The 19,667-nt window shown below is 42.4% G+C and overlaps 1 protein-coding gene and 1 pseudogene across 2 annotated transcripts in view; one reads left to right on the top strand and one right to left on the bottom strand.

Moving 5' to 3' along the window:
- lim2.3 (lens intrinsic membrane protein 2.3) overlaps positions 1-19,667 on the bottom strand; it is a gene marked incomplete at both ends in the record, with an annotated part of 305,404 nt that overhangs the window by 238,956 nt on the left and 46,781 nt on the right. The window lies entirely within an intron of this gene.
- On the top strand, positions 669-18,756 carry LOC307131130 (V-set and immunoglobulin domain-containing protein 2-like; annotated as a pseudogene). The gene is made up of 6 exons: positions 669-766; positions 15,552-15,702; positions 17,374-17,566; positions 18,233-18,352; positions 18,430-18,568; positions 18,644-18,756. The product of its transcript is annotated as a V-set and immunoglobulin domain-containing protein 2-like (transcript).

Genomic DNA, 19,667 nt, shown 5'->3' with positions numbered 1-19,667 from the left:
AAGACGCCATGGGTAGGTTCTCCTACTCTCGAATATACTGAAGTAATTGTAAAATCACGCAGTGCTACTGCCCAGTCAAAACAGTGTCGAGACATCTCGCACGCTATTGGCTGGCCAGTGGGAACTGCATGAACCAATGGCAGAACAGCGTAATCTGAGCGAACCAATGGGCACAAAGCCCGCGAAGCTGAGCGCAAGAGCCCGCGAAAGGGGCATATAAAATACGCTGTAACTGTCAAAAACGTCAGGTTAAATCGACTGAAGCGACGATCACCCGAGTCAGCGCCATAGCACGGCCGTCTACGCAGTACTCCTTCCCTTATCTCAGGGAACCGAGGTTACGTTAAGTAACCGACAGAGGTGGTAAGTAACGAAGTAAAAATACTTCGTTACTTTACTTAAGTATTTTTTTCTGGGATCTGTACTTTACTTGAGTATATTTTTTTTGCATTTACTTTCACTTTTACTCCACTACAATATTAAAGAAAAAGTTTACTTTTTACTCCGATACATTTCCCTATGCCCGCTCCAAGTATTTATTACACTTGCTTCCCAAACCAATGAAAAACGTGGTTTTCGTTTGAATAAAAAGAACGCGGAGGCGCCGCGACTCCCGCGAGCTCTTTGCTAGCATACGCTCACAATCGAGTCAGTTAACCATTGCGAAGATGGCCGCAGAAACCACAGGTGAAGGGGCAGCTCTCGCTGCCAGCAATGATCCAGAGATTCCCGACAGAGATCATCCATGGCCATATCTCAAGGATATGTTTGAATTCATTTAAGTCAAGGGAGATTCATATCGGCTGAAATGTCTTCTTTGCCTGCCACGGGTGAATGCAATATCAGCTTTCAAGAATTCACCCTCAAATCTGAAGAAACATATTGAGGTGAGCTGAGGTTAATGTTGTTACTATTGTTAGCCAAGTGATTTCATATTGAAATGTCAAACGTGGCTTGTAAACAGCTAGTTAACGTTAGTCAAGTTAGCTAACGCATATTGATAGCTAACGGTGTCTGTAACACACTAATATGCATTAATTCATGCTTAACTAATGCTCAGATCATGAGTTAATGTATGACTAAATCATTTATTAATGATCACTGCATAAGCAACTAATGAACATTCTATATGATTAATAGATTAAGTGATATATGAATTGATATTAATTAAATGTGTCATGTATTAATTCTCTAATAACATGTTATATTAACTAATAGTGTAAATTAATATTGTGGTAATTAACATGAATTTACACTATTAGTTAATAGAATGTTATTAGAGAATTAATACAATATGACACATTTAACTATTAACAATGTAATGATTATTTAATCTATTAATCATATAGAATGTTCCTTAGTTGCTTATCTTGTTTGATGCAGCTAATTATGGAACATGTCTATTGCTTGTTCAACCCCTATACTGCGTTAAGGTGCTTCATTATCATTTGTTCAATTAAAGCATTGCATATCACTCCCAAAACAACTGTTCTCTTTGATTATTGATATTTACAGTCAATTTGAATATTTACTTTTTACTTTCGGTACTTGAGTACATTTTAAATCGGATACTTTTGTACTTTTACTCAAGTGATTTTTGAATGGAGGACTTTCTACTTTTACTGGAGTCATTTTTTATTTAGGTATATATACTTTTACTTGAGTATAACTTTTGAGTACTTTTACCACCCCTGGTAACCGAGTACGTTCCCTTTCGAACGGTCAGTTCGTACTGCGTCTTAAGACGCCATGGGAACCTGTAAAATCCCGCCGTGCTATGATAAGCGCAGTGATATGTACTCCCTCAAGTTTGAACACTTATTAGAAAGGGCTCAAGACTAGAGTTACTGACACATCATTTATATATATAATATATATGTACACACGTCTTATACTACTGGGCTCATAGAGGCCGGTAACTATAAGGAATGTGTAAGCATTGAAGCATATGAAGGCCCCAATGCCAACTTATGACGGGGACGGGCTTACAAGGCCGTCTAATATTCGTTAGGCCATCTTAGTATTTTCATACAGCGAGGACTTGTGCCTGCAGTGCAGGGACATCCAGACTGAAGAATCTGGTTAAAGTAGATGGTGAGGACCAACTTGCCGATCTACAAATGTCACCCTTAGAAACTCCACTAGACCACGCCCAAGAGGAGGCCATGCCTCTGGTGGAGTGAGCTTTGACACCTATGGGGCATTGGAGGCCCATAGTGTCATATGCTAACGCTATCGCGTCCACTAGCCATCTGGCTAGGTTTTGTTTGGTGACCGGAAGTCCCTTAGTTCGGTCACCAAAACTTACAAAGAGCTGCTCCGGCTGTCTAAAGTGGGAGGACCGCTCAATATATGCTCCAAGCGACCTAACAGGGCCGAGCAGGTGTAACTGTCTCTCATCCTCCGAAGTGGGGAGGGCAGAGAGAGTGATTGATTACCTGTGCTTTGAACAGTGTTGAAAGCACTTTAGGTACATAACCATGCCCTGGTTTGAGGATGACTTTAGAATCGCCTGGGCCAATTCTAAACATGACGCGTTCACGGATAACGCTTGAATGTCACTGACACGCTTAACAGATGCCAGTGCTAATAGCAGGGCAGTTTTCAGCGAAAACGGCTTTAATTCAGCCATCTGCAATGGCTCGAAGGGAGGTCTTTTTAGTGCTCTTAGGACCAATGAAGGTCCCAGGATGGCACCATAGGAGGGAGAAGGGGGTTAAGCCTCCTGGCTCCTTTTAAGAATTTTATGACCATGTCGTGTCTGCCTACTGATTGGCCAGCTATAGGCGTATGAGATGCGGCGATAGCTGCCGTGTAGACTTTGAGTGTGGATGGAGTGTGTCCTGCATCCAACATCTCTTATAGAAAAACAAGAATTTGTGATATCTCGCATGACACTGGGTTATAGTTCCTGACTGAACACCAGTCAGAGAACACTGACCATTTAAGGGTATAGAGACGTCTAGTAGACTGAGCTCTAGCTTCACTGATGGTGCTCAGGACACTCACTGGGAGGTTCTCGAGCCCCCCTTGAGTGGCCAAACATGTAACGCCCACAATTTTGGGGTGGGGGTGCTGGATTGTCCCGTTCGCCTCAGAAAGGAGATCTTTCCTTAGGGGAACAGGCCATGGGGCTGCTGATAGTAACTGAATCAACTCGGGAAACCTGATTTGGGTTCGCCAGAGTGGAGCCACTAGCAGGACTGTGTGTGCTCGCATTCCCTGATCCTTTTTTAAAATCTAGGGAATGAGCAGTACTGGTGGAAAAGCATAAAGTATGCAGCTGGGCCATTCGTGGGTCAGCGCATCCTTGCTTTTTGAAAAATAGATTGGGCAATGACGGTTGTCTTCGGAGGCGAAGAGGTCGACCTCTGCCCTCCCAAAAACACTCCATATCATTTGAACCATTTAGGAATGGAGGGCCCATTCCCCTGGGGACACGAGGCCCCTGGAGAGCATATCTGCTCCCTGGTTCAGTCTGCCTGGCACATGCACTGCTTTTAGTGAATGTAATTTGCCTTTTGCCCATAGGAGGAGATGTCTGACCAGTTGGTTGAGCCATCTCGACCTGAGCCCGCCTTGGCGGTTTATGTAGGAGACCACAGTCGTGTTGTCCGTGCGGACTAGAACATGGTGACCTGAGAGACGTGGTAAAAAAGTCTTGAGGGCTAGCACTACTGCCAGCATTTCTAGGCAGTTTATGTGCAACCGTGACTCCGTGCTCGACCATGAGCCGAAGTCCGGTTCGCCTCGTACAGAGCGCCCCAAACCGAGTTGGAGGCGTCCGTGGGGACCACCATCCGTCTGGAAACTGTTTCCAAGTGACCACGGGGCCAGGGCTTTGACACAGCCGCGGCCCACTTTGATCCAAAGTTGGACTGAATGTCACGCTTGGGAAGGAACCCGTGATTTCAGCCAGTACTGCAGGGGGCGCATGTGCTTCATACCCAGCGGAAGTACTGGAGAAGCTTTTGCCATTAGGCCTAGCATTCTCTGAAATTTTTTTAGGGGTGTGTTGGTTCCCATTTTGAATGAACATGCAAGCTGCTGTGTAGTCAGAGCGCGTTCGTCCAATAGCCACGCCCTCATTTGGGCTGAGTCTAAAATCGTTCCCAGGAAGGAGGTTCTCTGCCTGGGAAGCAATGAGCTCTTGGCTGTATTTATTCTGAGACCCAGGCATTCTAGATGGCTGAGTAGCATAGATTTGTGAGATTTTATTTCTTCCTCTGACTGGGCCAGTATGAGCCAGTCGTCGAGGTAGTTCAGAATGCGCATTCCCGCTTGTCTTAAGGGGGAGAGAGCTGCATCCATGCACTTCGTGAAAAGACAGGCCAAATGCCAGGACTGTGTACTGATAAGCCTTCCCGTCGAACACAAATCTCAAAAACGGTCTGTGACGTGGGATAATTTGGATATGAGAGTAAGCATCTTTCTGATCCAATGAGAAAAACCAGTCCATCGGGCAGATTGGTGCGATGATCTGTTTTAATGTCAGCATTCTGAAAGGCCTTTTGATAGAGCCTTGTTCAGGTGTCTGAGATCTAAGATGGGCCTGAGGCCGCCATCTTTTTTTTTTTTTTTTTTTTTTTTTTTTGGGAACAAGGAAGTAGTGGCTGTAAAAAAAAAAAAAAAAAAAAAAAAAAAAAAAAAAAAAACCTGACTCGCTCTGAGCTGGAATTTTTACACTCGCCTTTATGGCGGTAGAATGCAGGCGAGCACGCATTAAAGCGGACTCGTAGTTTACATTCATTGCATGAAAAACATTCAGAACAGTATTTTTCTCCCTGACCGGAACAAAAACGGGCCGAGGGGAGAGATGTGACACTGTGCAGACAGCACTTATGTGTAGCGGCACACACCTGTAGTGGGCGCGTGCTCTACATATAAAGCGCTCACGGCGTGAGCAGTAATCTGTGAGAACAGTGCTTATGTGCAAGGTGCATGTATTTTAGTAAAGTCATTGTTAAAACATAGCGTTGATGTGCAGGCGAGCGTGTTTGACAACAGGCTAGTTGACTGCAATATTTACATCTCCAGTCGCCTGAACCGAGGGGATTGAGAGAATGTAAAGTAAGTCTGTAGTGGTAATCCGGCCACAGCAGGACTTTTGAGTGGTTCTATAGCGCTGAATTAACAGTGCTTATATGCAGGGGTACACCCTATGTAGGGGACACACTGCCTGCAGTCATAACAGAGGAAAGAACTCTTAATTGTTTATTAGGATCACCAATAATACAGCGTTCTGTGTACGGGCGTGCATGTTTTATAACAGGCTCGTTTACTGTAATGGTGAACCTCTCCAGTCGCCTGAATAGGGGACTGAGAGAAGTGGTGGAGGACTTGGCCGCCATTCACTAAATTGAGACTCACTGAGAAACCTGTGAGAGCTGGGCTCGAACCAGCAACCCTTTGTGCGAAGTACACCGTGACAGCAGAGGGCGCGGCTATGACGTAAGTCGCGCTCTTGACGGTGTTTTCAGTGTGTGTGGCGTGCGTGTTTCATAACAGGCTCGTTTACTACACTGTTGAACCTCTCCAGTCGCCTGAATAGGGGACTGAGAGAAGTGGTTGAAGGCTTGGCCGCCATTCACTAAATTGAGACTCACTGAGAAAACCTGTGAGAGCTGGGCTCGAACCGGCAACCCTGTGTGAAGTACACCGTAACAGTAGAGGGCGTGGCTATGACGTAAGTCGCGCTCTTGACGGTGTTTTCAGTGTGTGTGGCGTGCGTGTTTCATAACAGGCTCGTTTACTACACTGTTGAACCTCTCCAGTCGCCTGAATAGGGGACTGAGAGAAGTGATAGAGTGAAAAAGACGCAGGGCTTGGCCGCCATTCACGACGCCATTATGCGCTAGACAGCGAGGCAGCAATGACGTAAGTCGCGCTCTAGATAGTGAGCGCGCTGGGAGAGAGAGAGAGGGGCGCACGCGCTGCCGCTGAGGAAGCGCGAGCTGCAGTGACAACAGCCTGTAGCGTAAGGCGCGCTCTCAATATCTCCAGCAGTCTGAGAGAAAGTAATGCGGGAAGCTCCGGCATTAGTTTGCTCGTCCACTCTGGCTTTCTCTGTCCGCGCGCTTCTTAGCGCGGCCCGAGTGAGAGAAGAGGAAGAGCGAGACATTGGTAATAGTGCGGATTCGTCTTCCTCATTGCCGCCGAATGAGACCAAGCCCTCGGCGTCGAGCGGAGGGAGCAGGTCCGATCGAGGGAACGTCACAGGGGAAACGTCTCTCTGAGGTGAAGACGAGTCACGCGGGCACTGGGCCGACGTGAACTCGCTAGCCTCGGTATACTCAGCCCTCTGGCTCCGCCGTTCTTTCCCGCCGAGGCTCGGGCGGAAAGGGGAACGGGAGAGCGCGAGGGCCGGGGTCGCGCTCTGAAAAGAGCGCTATCCGCGAACGGAGGGAGGAAATGGGCATACCCTCGCAGTGAGAGGGCAGCCGGACCCGGCGAGAGCAGCGTCCGCGTGGGCCTTGCCCAGACAGATCACGCACCCTTCGTGGTTATCCTCCTAGTGCAGGTAAGTACTGCACACAAGTGATATGTTTTTCTCAGTATTGTACAAAAAGGATACACCGTAGTGTTTCACCAAAGAGCGCAGGGGAAAGGCGTGACAGCTCGCTGGATCGCTGGCGATTTGAGCGCGCTGAAAAATACAGCAGTCCGCTGACTCTCGCAGGACGTCCGGGCTGGTAGTTCGCTATTCCGCTGCAGGCTCGTCAATTCACGGTGAAGGTGGTGTAGTTCGAGTTTATCAGCGAGGACCGTAGATCGTCGCTGAAGGAGATTAATCTGACGTTTTTGACAGTTACAGCGTATTTTATATGCCCCTTTCGCGGGCTCTTGCGCTCAGCTTCGCGGGCTTTGTGCCCATTGGTTCGCTCAGATTACGCTGTTCTGCCATTGGTTCATGCAGTTCCCACTGGCCAGCCAATAGCGTGCGAGATGTCTCGACACTGTTTTGACTGGGCAGTAGCACTGCGTGATTTTACAATTACTTCAGTATATTCGAGAGTAGGAGAACCTACCCATGGCGTCTTAAGACGCAGTACGAACTGACCGTTCGAAAGGGAACCCAGACAACTTCCGGCAAATTTAGATTTGCTCTGCTGCAAGTAGTCTGGCAAAGAGTCCATTCAAACCCATTTCTAAACCCTAGAAATCGCGGCACCAATTAGAAACGTTGGGGCGGGGCTTTAGACGATGACGACAGCGCAGCGACATTGAAGCAGATTTGCCGCTACTGTGGAGCATCACTCGTTCGAATCAGCTATCGCGTCTGTTTTAAGCGATTTAAACTTTTCCTTTTCGTTAAAACCCGAGCAAAGAACAACACTCGAAGCCTTCATATCTAAAAATGTTATCGCTGTCTTACCGACTGGATTCGGCAAAAGTCTGATACCAGCTTGGCCCTTTGGTGTCTAAACGAATGGGTCTTAGCGAGAGCCCTCTGGTAGTGTTAATGTTTTACAAAATATAGTTTTAAGTCCTTTTCAGGAGTGAATGTAGTTGTTTAAAGCTCAAATATGTGGTTTATTTAGAAAAGAGAGCACCTTTTTTAAAATTTTATCTGCCGTTTTCGGAGTTGTGAGCGCCAGTGGTTCAGCGGCGCTCAATTGATCATTGAGCCCGCCGAGAGGCGCCTTTCCTCGGCCAGTCCTTCTGCCGTCTGCCGCTGGCTCTGATGTCTCTGTAGTGGTTAAACCGTTTCGTCTTGTGTAGATCTAACGGCTGATCTTTGCTCTCATTAATCTATAATTTGTTCCTAGACAGATCGTTTTGTCTGAGGGCAAAGTGAAGTTTCATAACTTTATATTTTTAAGATATTAAACTTTACCGTTGTAGTCTCCTAGCGCTGACTTTGACTGAATTGCTTTATTTATTGTATAGCTTCTTATACCTTTTACTTATACTTTTATGATTGCTATGGATGATCACACATAAACTGACATTTAACAAAAAGAGACTGGGTTGTGTTTTGTGTCATATTTAATTTATTACAGTGATAATCATAGCCTATATTGTGTGTGTGTGTGTGTGTGTGTGTGTGTGTGTGTGTGTGTGTGTGTGTGTGTGTGTGTGTGTGTGTGTGTGTGTGTGTGTGTGTGTGTGTGTGTGTGTGTGTGTGTGTGTGTGTGTGTGTGTGTGTGTGTGTGTGTGTGTGTGTGTGTGTGTTTAAATGTAAACGAAAAGAGGCTGGGTTTTTTATATTTCGTTTTGTTATAAACATGCATTGAAGATAATATGCATTGCCTGCACTACATATACAAATATATACTGAGTGATACTGTCAAGAACGCTGCTTGTCCATTAGCAGACTAGGCGGACTAGTTTCCTCCCGTCCTCGGGAGTTCATTCTCCGGAGTCAAACTTGGTAAGTCACGGAAGCAAGTCAGAAGTTCGCGTACGAAATATGTCATAAAAAACACCACTGCCTCATTTCATTAAAAAAAATAATAATAATTAAACATAATAATAGCCACACGAATGTGGTTCAGGCAACGCATAGCTAGGCCTACATTGATTATCTTATATATTTATAATAAAACGAAGTATAAAACACCAATGCCTCTTTTCGTTTACATTTTAAAAATAATATATTAAACATTAATATGTGGTTTAGGTAAAGTGACCAGATTTCTGAAATGGAAACCGGGGACATTTCCTATTTGAGAACACAAGTACAGACAAGAACGCATATTGAGAAACGGCCAGAGTCTCAGATGTTTCTCCGTCGCTCTGCAAACGTCATCTCCATCATCGCTCTGATTGGTTTTAGGTCTATCCAATTGCGCCGAGAGGCATTTGAGCGACGCCCGTTGGTGACGCCCCTTTGGAAATGATTTGTCTATGAAGCTTTGCCAGACCATAACTCAGTTACTACTGAGAATGGTCTGGTTTTAACCAGGCTAATAGATCAAAGTAACATGACTTTAACCAACCATTTAGAAACGTCCTGTTCGAACTTCGATGGGTTCGTCATCTGTTCCTGGTCCGACTCCCGTTCAAAATGATAAGGTTGCTCAGATGTGTCCTCAGAGACTCCCGTTGCCATTATTTCTCGAAAATATACCCTCAAATGTTGTCAAGGCAACACTCCACGTGTGTTGTGGTGTTGTGTCGGATCGAACCGAACGCCCCACAGAGCAGAGGGGGCGGGGTGAGCAAAGCTCATTATCATTTAAAGTCACATACACTGAAATGACTTGCTGAAAACTGAGCTGGTTGTGACCAGGTAAAATTAGTGTTTTCTTACAATACTAATGAGAATTTTTAATTAAAGTATATTACAAACTTTTCATTTAGACACTAAAGAATCATATTAACTTGTACAAAAATGTCATTCTATGACCCCTTTAAAATCCTTTTCAATATTTATTTATTGTTGTGATGGAAAAGTAGAATTTTCAGCATCATTACTCTATTCTTTAGTGTCACATGGTCCTTCAGCAATCATAATAATATGACGATTTGCTGCTTAAGAAACATTATTAATATCAATGTTGAAAACAGTAATGCTGCTTAATTTTTTGTGAAAACCGTGATACATGATTCTTTCTTGAATAGACATTTCAAAAGAACAACATTTATTTGAAATAAAAATCTTTTGTAACATTATAAATGTCTCTATTGTTACATGTAATCAATTTAATGCGTACTTTCTGAATAAAAGTATTATTATTTTTTTTAATCTTACTGACCCAAACTCTTGTAGCGTTTGTTGTACCATTTTTTATTTCATTATGAAGTTATGAAATATTAAGGTTTCTCAAGTGTCACGGGGTGAGGAATCACACGACAAGGCAGGTTGAGTGCAAAAGGCCCCGGAGGGTGGATTTTATTTACAGTGCTCGTGTAAGGGTGAAAATAGTCAGTGAGCCGGTGCGTGGTGGCTGGTGAATCCTCGTGCTCGGTGGTGCTCAATCCTGGTGGAAAGTTGGTGTCACAACGTGCTCCTGTGAAGTGGGCTGTCGGTCACTCGCTGCTTTCTAGGAGAACAATAAAGAGAGAGGTTAGTCCAGCAGTGCATTCAGCTCGAGACAAGAGTCTATCTGTCTGCTCATCCATAGCTGCTTATATGCCTCCGGGCTGATGAGGTGCAGCTGTGACCGATCAGCCCATGGTGATGACGTGCAGGTGTGTTGTTAGATTAGATTAGATTAGATTTAACTTTATTGTCATTACACAAGTACAAGTACAAGGCAACGAAATGCAGTTTAGGTCTAACCAGAAGTGCAATAGCAGCAAGTGCAGGATATACAATGGTTGCGTAAGTGCAGGACATAAAAATGTTCTGAATATATATAAATATGTATAAGTAGAGAGATGGTTATTACTATAAGTAGAACTGAATTTACAGATGAATATATACAGTGAATAAATATACAGATGGCTATTACTATAAACAGAATTTACAGGTGAATATGTACTAGAATATAATATACAGATGGCTATTACTATAAACAGAATTTACAGGTGAATATGTACTATGAATATAATATACAGATGGCTATTACTATAAACAGAATTTACAGGTGACTATGTACTATGAATAAATATACAGACGGTTATTACTTGAACAGAATTTTACAGTTAGAGGTATACAATAATATGTTAGGCTAATATGAGGAATATAGCAGTGGATTAAGTTAGTACAATAAATTATGGACAGAGCTATCCGAAAGAAAGTGTAAAAGTGCAGTGGAAAGTGGTTGCATATTCCAGTTAGAAGTACGGTGCAAAATGCAAATGTAAACATTGTTACTGTAAATACAGTCGGCAGTGCAGATGAGCATAATCCAGTTAAGATATGGCAGTGCAGAATGCATAAGTAAACAGTTGTTACTGTAATAAACAGTCGGTAGTGCAAATAACAAAGTGAAGGCAGATGTGAGGTAGGAGAGTTCGCAGTTTATGAGGGAAGTGGATCAACGGGGGTTTGAGTTCAGTAAAGAGACAGCTCTGGGGAAAAAACTGTTCTTTAGTCTGCTGGTCCTGGTCCGGTGGATCCTGAAACGCCTGCCGGAGGCAGAGGTGTAGCAAGCTGTTCAAAAGTGTGGGGGATGGATGTGGTTTGTTTGTTAACAATAAAAACGATGAATACAATGACAGAAGGGTACAAAAGGTATAACATACAAAATATAATATATATACAGAGGTGTCAAGTAACGAAGTACAAATACTTCGTTACCTTACTTAAGTAGAAATTTTGGGTATCTATACTTTACTGGAGTAATTATTTTTTAGCCTACTTTTTACTTCTACTCCTTACATTTTCAAGCAATTATCTGTACTTTCTACTCCTTACATTTTAATAATAGCTTCGTTACTCCTATTCCATTTCGGCATGTTTTAATTCCGGCTTGTCAAAAAAAAAAAACTATCCAGATAAATCGTGCCATCCGGATGGAGTGAATTTGATTGTGGTTGGATGAGAAGGATAAACACAAACCGTTCTGACACCCTATTGGGTTGTACGCGATCAATCACGCCTGCACCTGCACAAATCAAACACACACCATGCTGCCAGATAGGGCGGGTTCTCGCAGACGAGCCCACACTTTCAGCCAATCAGTGATCAGCAGGCAGACGTGCTCATTCATGACTTTAGCCGCGGGTTTTTAGCGCAATAACTAGTAACTTAGCTGTATATTCCAGTGATCGCTATGCCAGTGGCATAAATATACAGTAAGTTGTATCTACAGTAAAGAGTGGGAGAGTGACTCAACTCTCAAACGTGAATTAAACCTGTGACTCGAAGACTCTTTATTAATATAACCGTGACTCCTGTCCATCATCATATAAGTTACACACTTAGGACATATGCAACCCCGACAGCTACTGAAAGAGCTTTAAATCAACCATTAATCTGCTTTGACTGTGCTAAGTGCATGTGCCATGTACTTCACGAAAGACATACTGTAGTTTTGTCAAAGCAAAGTGCAACACAAGGGTAAGCGCATTGTTGTTATTTTTTGTTGGCGGATTATTGTACAGTATCAATGAATTACGCATTTTGGCAATGCCTGTTTATTACATTGCTATTTCCAATCTCTATATTGGGCACTTTTTACACGTAAATTGGCTTCTTATTGTTGACAATGTGTTTTTCTGAGGGATTTCTACCTGGACATATTTGATCCGTTTTACTGGGAAATTGATTTTTTCAATGTTATGTTTTAAGGAGATAAAATGGTAACTTACTTATCAACATTGATTGGTATGGCAATAAAATAATATCACATTATTTTGGCAGTTAAAGTTTTGGGATTTTTCTTGGAGTGACTAGTTGCCTATAAGTATTGTAAAGGTGCAAAAAGTCAAAATTCAGAGCCATGTTATCAATAACCATTTTTTGAATATAAATGTACATTTGGTGAGTTTTTGGGCTGGAAATAGTTGACCCAATCTGGCCACACTGATCACACATTCAAATAATGGTTATTGATAACATGCCTCTGAATTTTGACTTTTTGCTCAGTAGTACACATATGGTACACATTGTCCTAAAATGCGTTGATTTTCAATGGGAATATATGCAGCTGAAACGGGTAGCCTATGCATCTAAAAAATTTCAACATTAACTTTTTAATATAACATTATAGTCATTATGGCCTTTAGAAAAATGTTTTTTGAGGAGGTGGGGTATGCACTGTGGCGCGGCCTAATCTTTTGTCCTTAAAGGGATACTTCACCCAAAAATGAAAATTCAGTCATCATTTACTCACCCTCAAGTTGTTCCAAACCTGTATGAGTTTCTTTGTTCTGAAGAAATTTTGAAGAATGTTTGTAACCAAGCAGATTATATGCAACCATTGATTGCCATAGCATTTTGCCCCTACTATGGCAGTCAATGGTTGCTCTATCTGCTTGGTTACAAACATTCTTCAAAATATCTTCCAAACTCATACCGGTTGGAAGTACTTGAGGGTGAGTAAATGATGACAGAATTTTCATTTTTGGGTGAACTACCCCTTTAATGGCATTTTTTTCCCTTTACATTACTTTTACTTTTATACTTTAAGTAGTTTTGAAACCAGTACTTTTACACTTTTACTTGAGTAAAAAGCTTGAGTTGATACTTCAACTTCTACAAAAGTCTTTTTAAACCCTAGTATCTATACTTCTACTTGAGTAATGAATGCAAATACTTTTGACACCTCTGTATATATATATATATTATACATACCTCGTTTTTTTTTAACCACGGTGTTCGGTTGGGTTCTGATGGCTAGTCACATCAGTTTTTTGCTATTCTATTCTTAGGTGACGGGGACAGAAAGAGGTTAAGGAGAAAAAAAATGCTAATTTTTTATTTTAATTAAAAGACTTGAAAACCTTACTTAAACTTAAAACTTTACTTTAAAAAAACGTGTACACATTCCTAGTGAATAGTATAATATATAATAAATATAGCCTACATAAAGATTTACACTGGCAGCTCAAAGCTGTACAGCAGCATTTAAGTATGAAATTTAATGAATAAATGTAAAAATAAAACACTACATAGACTTCACTATAAAATATACATTGATTCTTATTAAAGCTACTGTATTAATGTTTTTCAGTCAAGAACAGAGCGATTTTCTATGTCTTTTGTAGTTTTATTAAGTCAAGTCAACTTTATTTATATAGCGCTTTTAACAATGTAGATTGTTTCAAAGCAGCTTTACAGTTTACAGTGTTGTAACAGGAAAATAATGCAGCATAATTTTATTCAGCTGTATAGCCATTCTGGAAAAAACGCTGATGTCATCAGTTCATTTCAATTATCATACAGTGACAGTTTGGGCATTAGATCAATAATTCGATCAGTAATTTAGTTTAAATGGTTAATTTAGTTTATTAATTATATTTATTTCAATGTTTAGTTGAAAAATGTAGTGTCCCCAACTGAGCACGCCAAGCCAGAGGCAACATTAACATTAACATCCCCATAGTAGGAAATAATATGAAGTCAATGGCTACCATCAACTGTCTGGTATTCAACTGTCTGTGTTCAACAGAAGAAATGAATACAGGTTTGGAACAACATTAGAGTGAGTAAATAATGACATAATTTTAGAGGTGAACTGTCCCTTTAAGGACAGCGCGTTCTCTAAAGGCGCTGCTGTCAATGTAAGACGTGCATCTAATATACAGACACACGCGAATTTACTTTCACTTTACACATTATCGACTGTGTTTATGTTAACCTTGTGTGTATTTGATAGTATTAGCGCAGTAAGACTACTTAGTCCAGTAATCAAGTTTAGTGCGCGCGCTCTGCACGTTAAAATGGTGCACGCGAATAACCGGCAAGGCTTTAAAACGCATGCAAATAATGAACTTTCGTGATTGTGAATAACTAAAGCGTTTGTGCAAAACTGCGGAAAAAGTGTGGGTGTTGAACCCTCTCACCGGGAAAAGTGTGGGTGTTAAAACACCCACATCCCCCACGGGTGCGACGCCCCTGGCCGGAGGGCAGGAGAGAAAACAGTCTGTGGGCTGGGTGAGAGGAGTCCTTGAGGATGCTGCGAGCTCGATGCAGACAGCGTTTCCTCTGGATGTGTTCGATGGCAGGTAGTGGAGTTCCTGTGATGCGCTGGGCAGTTTTCACCACCCGCTGCAGTGCCTTGCGCTCCGCAACAGAGCAGCTCCCATACCATACTGCCACACAGTTGGTCAGGATGCTTTCTATTGCGCAGCGATAGAAGTTCACCAGGATAGCCGAGGAGAGCTGATTCTTCCTCAGTGTCCTCAGGAAGAAGAGGCGCTGGTGAGCCTTCTTGACCAGGCTGGAGGTGTTGGTCGTCCACGACATGTCCGCCGAGATGTGGGTCCCCAGGAACTTGAAACTGGAGACACGCTCAACAGCCATTCCATTGATGTGGATGGTGTCGTGTGTGCCTCTTGACTCCTTCCTGAAGTCCACGATGAGCTCCTTCGTTTTGGTGGTGTTGAGGAGCAGGTTATTATCAGCGCACCATGTGGCCAGGTGCTGGATCTCCTCCCTATAGGCAGTCTCATCGTTGTTGCTGATGAGACCAATCACCAATTGTCTCCAATTGTCTCTGAGACCAATTGTTGCCAGGGCGATGCTGATTCCTCTGGGTGGACTCGTCACACAAGATACAGAGCATAACCTCCAGGGGCCAGTTGTTCAAAAGTAATCGGATCGGATTTCGACTATCGGATTGGATCAAATCTTGAAAATGGGTTCAAAAGAGAAAAGGATTAGATCACAAAATCCAATTTTAGCTTTGATCTGGATCAAATCATCAGTTTGTGTTGTTCAAAACTTTTTAATAAGATTGGGATGCCTTTGATCCCAAAAAATCTGGATTGTTCTGATTCCAGTATAGCCGTAGAGCACTTCAGATTTGCTAATCTGAAAAAGTGTGTTTCTGGATCAGGGTGATCCAATCCAATTTTGCTTTGAAAAACCGGCACAAAAGATGGATTACCTGATCCTGGATAGCAAAACATGGGATTTCCAAATCCAGATCATTCTGATCCAGATTAAACTTTTTGAACAACTGACCCCTGATGTTTCCTTTATCCCTGTACAGATGTAGGGCGGTCGTGGTAAAGCCCTCTGTGTTTGTACGGTCGGGTTCATCGGCTGAGCTGACCTGCACATATAATACACACGTCTCAGAGGGCTTCACCCTGGACTGGCGTTACGCTTCTCCAGGAACTCCTGCTGTCCAAGCCAAGAGGGTGAGAATGGGAATATATAGAGTCAGTTACAATACACCAGCAGTTTGTTGATCTCAATGTCACTTTTGACACAGCTGCTGTACTACAACCCCAAATCAGAAAAAGTTGTGACAGTATGGAAAACGCCAAAACAAAAAAGAAGTGATTTCTAAATTTAGTTTGACTTGTATTTCATTGCAGACAATATGAACACAAAATATTTCATGTTTTGTCTGGTCAACTTCATGTCATTTGTAAATATGCATCCTTTCCTGTCATTCAGACCTGCAACACATTTAAAAAAAAGTTGGGACAGGAGCAATTTAGGGCTAGTAATGAGGTAAAATGGTTAAATAATGATGTGATTTGAAACAGGTGATGTCAACAGGTGATTGTAATTATGATTTGGTACAAAAGCAGCATCCAAGAAAGGTCTAATCCTTTATGAGCAAAGATGGGCCGAGGATCGCCAGTTTGCCAACAAATACGTGAGAAAATTATTGAAATGTTTAAAAACAATGTTCCTCAAAGAAAGATAGGAAGATATTTGGATATTTCACATTCAACAGTGCATAACATAATTAAAAGATTCAAGGAATCTGGAGGAATTTCAGTGCGTAAAGGACAAGGGCGCAAGCCTAAGCTGAACAACCGTGATCTCCGATCCCTCAGGCGGCACTGCATCAAGAATCGTCATTCATCTAGAAGCGATATCACCACATGGGCTCAGGACTACTTTGGCAAACCTTTGTCAAGTACCACAATACGTAGTTACATCCACAAATGGCAGTTAAAACTGTACTGTGCCAAAAGGAAGCCCTATGTTAACAGTGTCCAGAAGCGCCGTCGACTTCTCTGGGCTCGGAAGCATCTGGGATGGACCAACACACAGTGGAAACGTGTACTGTGGTCAGATGAATCAGTATTTCAGGTATTTTTTGGGAGGAATGGACGCCGTGTGTTCCGAACCAAAGAAGAAAAGGATCATCCAGACTGTTACCAGCAACAAGTCCAAAAGCCAGGGTCTGTCATGGTATGGGGTTGTGTCAGTGCCCTTGGCAAAGGTAACTTGCACTTCTGTGAAGGCACCATTAATGCTGAAAAGTACATAGAGATTTTGGAGCATAACATGCTGCCTTCAAGAAGACATCTTTTCCAGGGACGTCCATGCACATTTCAACAAGACAATGCAAAACCACATTCTGCACACATTACAAAGTCCTGGCTGTGGAGGAAGAGGGTACGGGTACTTGACTGGCCTGCCTGCAGTCCCGACCTGTCTCCAATAGAGAATGTGTGGCGCATTTTGAAGCGCAAAATGCGACAACGAAGACCCTGTACTGTTGCCCACCTTAAGACTTGTTTGCAGGAAGAATGGGACAAAATTACACCTGAAACACTTCATCACTTGGTGTCTTCAGTCCCTAAACGTCTTTTAAGTGTTGTGAAAAGGAATGGCAACATTACAAAGTGGTAAATGCTTTACTGTCCCAACTTTTTTTTAAATTTGTTGCAGGTCTGAATGACAGGAAAGGATGCATATTTACAAATGACATGAAGTTGACCAGACAAAACATGAAATATTTTGTGTTCATATTGTCTGCAATGAAATACAAGTCAAAGTAAATGTAGAAATCACTTTTTTTTATTATTATTTGCATTGTCCCAACTTTTTCTGATTTGGGGTTGTACAATGGGAGGGTGCACTGGGTGAACTCTTGGGACGAAAGGATGGCTCTTGTGCAGAACCGTCCCGTGTCAGCCGCCGCTTCCATCAGGATTATCAGAGCCGAAACATCTGATGCTGGGCTGTATATTTGTGAGGTCACCAACCCAAATGACTGGTCCGGCAGCGGACAAGGTCTGATCAACCTCACTGTGGTAGGTAAGGTGGCCTATAGCTATATCATGGGGTTTCAAACTTTTGGTAACACTTTATTTTGATGGTCCCTTTTGAGGACTATTAGACTTAACATCTGCTAAGCCTTTATTGTGTTGGTCCACCAACAGACATTCTACTAACTATAAGTAACTTTACAACTACATGTCAACTTATTTTAACCCTAACAGTCTACTAATACTCTACTAACACTAATGAGAGTTAGTAGACATGCAACGTTACTCAACAGAATGTGTTGAAAGGACCATCAAAATAAAGTGAAACCAAACATTTTGATGCTACTGACCCACATTTTTTATTGTACTTTCGTGATTATTATTTTTATCTATAAAAAATATTTACTTAATTTCTATTAAATTGAAACTGTATTTGTACATTGTACATTATATAAAGCTTTAAAGTTCTGCATAATTAAGGGCGTGACCACTTTGAGTGACAGGTGGATAGCCGTTTGTCTGCTGTCTGTTAGTCATCACGTCACCTCAGCTCCGCCCACGTCCCGCCTGCCAAGATGGCAACGGCTGACTTTAGGCTTTAGACTTTAAGTTCAAAACTGCTCTTCAGTATGGAACCCTATGGGTGACGTCACGGACACTACGTCCATATTTGTTTTACAGTCTATGGCTAAAACTCATGTCTTATGTGCTTCAGATCAGCACAACAGTTCTCTGATATTGCACAACCTGTCTGATGCCTTTGCTAGTACCTACACATGTAAAGCGTCTAATGAGCTCGGCCAGGCAGTGTGCAGCATAACCCTCAGAGTGACCTGTGAGTACCACTCACACACACACACACACACACACACACACTGCTCTGACATCACTGACATGATGTTCTATTGTAAGATGTGAGAAGAAGTGCAGCTGTAATTGGTGGAGTGTTGATGGGAATCTTCCTCGTTCTTCTGCTAATTGGTGTGACACTTTCGTATGTCACATGGAACTGGAAGAAGCACATCCAGAAAGCGTATGCAAATGAGCTTAGGTGTGTATTTAAACCTCTGTAAAACTAGATGTGAAGTTCAAGCACGATTTTTCATTCATCGGTTTTCTTCAAAAGTCAGGTGACCAACAATTCAGCACCTCATCAGCAAAGTGGAGGGAACAGACTTCCAGTCGAATACCGAAGACCAAACGGACTTGAAAGTGTCTCACTTTAGTCCACTTGTTTAGTCTCCTCAGACACTTCTTTGGCATTTCTCTGCTTACTTTTTGAGCCTACAATAAAAATATTTTTTTTTTTAACCTAAGCATAGGCTACCTACGTCTGTACTTTTTATGATGAGTTGAAGATATTATAACCTTTGTAATATAGATATAATCAGCTTTTTAACTCTTTCCCAGCAATTGGCGGTCATTTGTGAGAAAACGCTTCCCTGCCATATAATGGTGCAGGACAGGTATGACATCACTTTGTGCTAATGGCTAACGCAGAAGTGAGTTAGCATTTTGTCCCACAGTCCATGGGTTTTTTGAATGGGATTTTGTTTAAATGGCTGAAATAAGGTCTGTGGTGAACACAAGCTCAAGACACTGTCACATTTTGTTCTACAACATAAAATACACTCACCTAAACGATTATTAGGAACACCATACTAATAGCTACTGTGTTTGACCCCCTTTCGCCTTCAGAACTGCCTTAATTCTACTTGGCATTGATTCAACAAGGTGCTCAAAGCATTCTTTAGAAATGTATGCCCATATTGATAGGATAGCATCTTGCAGTTGATGGAGATTTGTGGGATGCACATCCAGGGCACGAAGCTCCCGTTCCACCACATCACAAAGATGCTCTATTGGTTTGAGAACTAGTGACTGTGGTGGCCATTTTAGTACAGTGAACTCATTGTCATGTTCAAGAAACCAATTTGAAATGATTCGAGCTTTGTGACATGGTGCAATATCCTGCTGGAAGTTGCCATCAGTGGATGGGGACATGGTGGTCATAAAGGGATGGACATGGTCAGAAACAATGCTCAGGTAGGCCGTGGCATTTAAACGATGCCCAATTGGCACTAAGGGGCCTAAAGTGTGCCAAGAAAACATCCCCCACACCATTACACCACCACCACCACCAGCCTGCA

This window comes from Gobio gobio (assembly GCF_949357685.1).
Source record: "Gobio gobio genome assembly, chromosome: 8".
Taxonomy (NCBI): Eukaryota; Metazoa; Chordata; class Actinopteri; order Cypriniformes; family Gobionidae; genus Gobio; species Gobio gobio.
The sequence above is the reverse complement of the archived record's forward strand: the minus strand, read 5'-3'. Positions and strand labels throughout refer to the sequence as shown.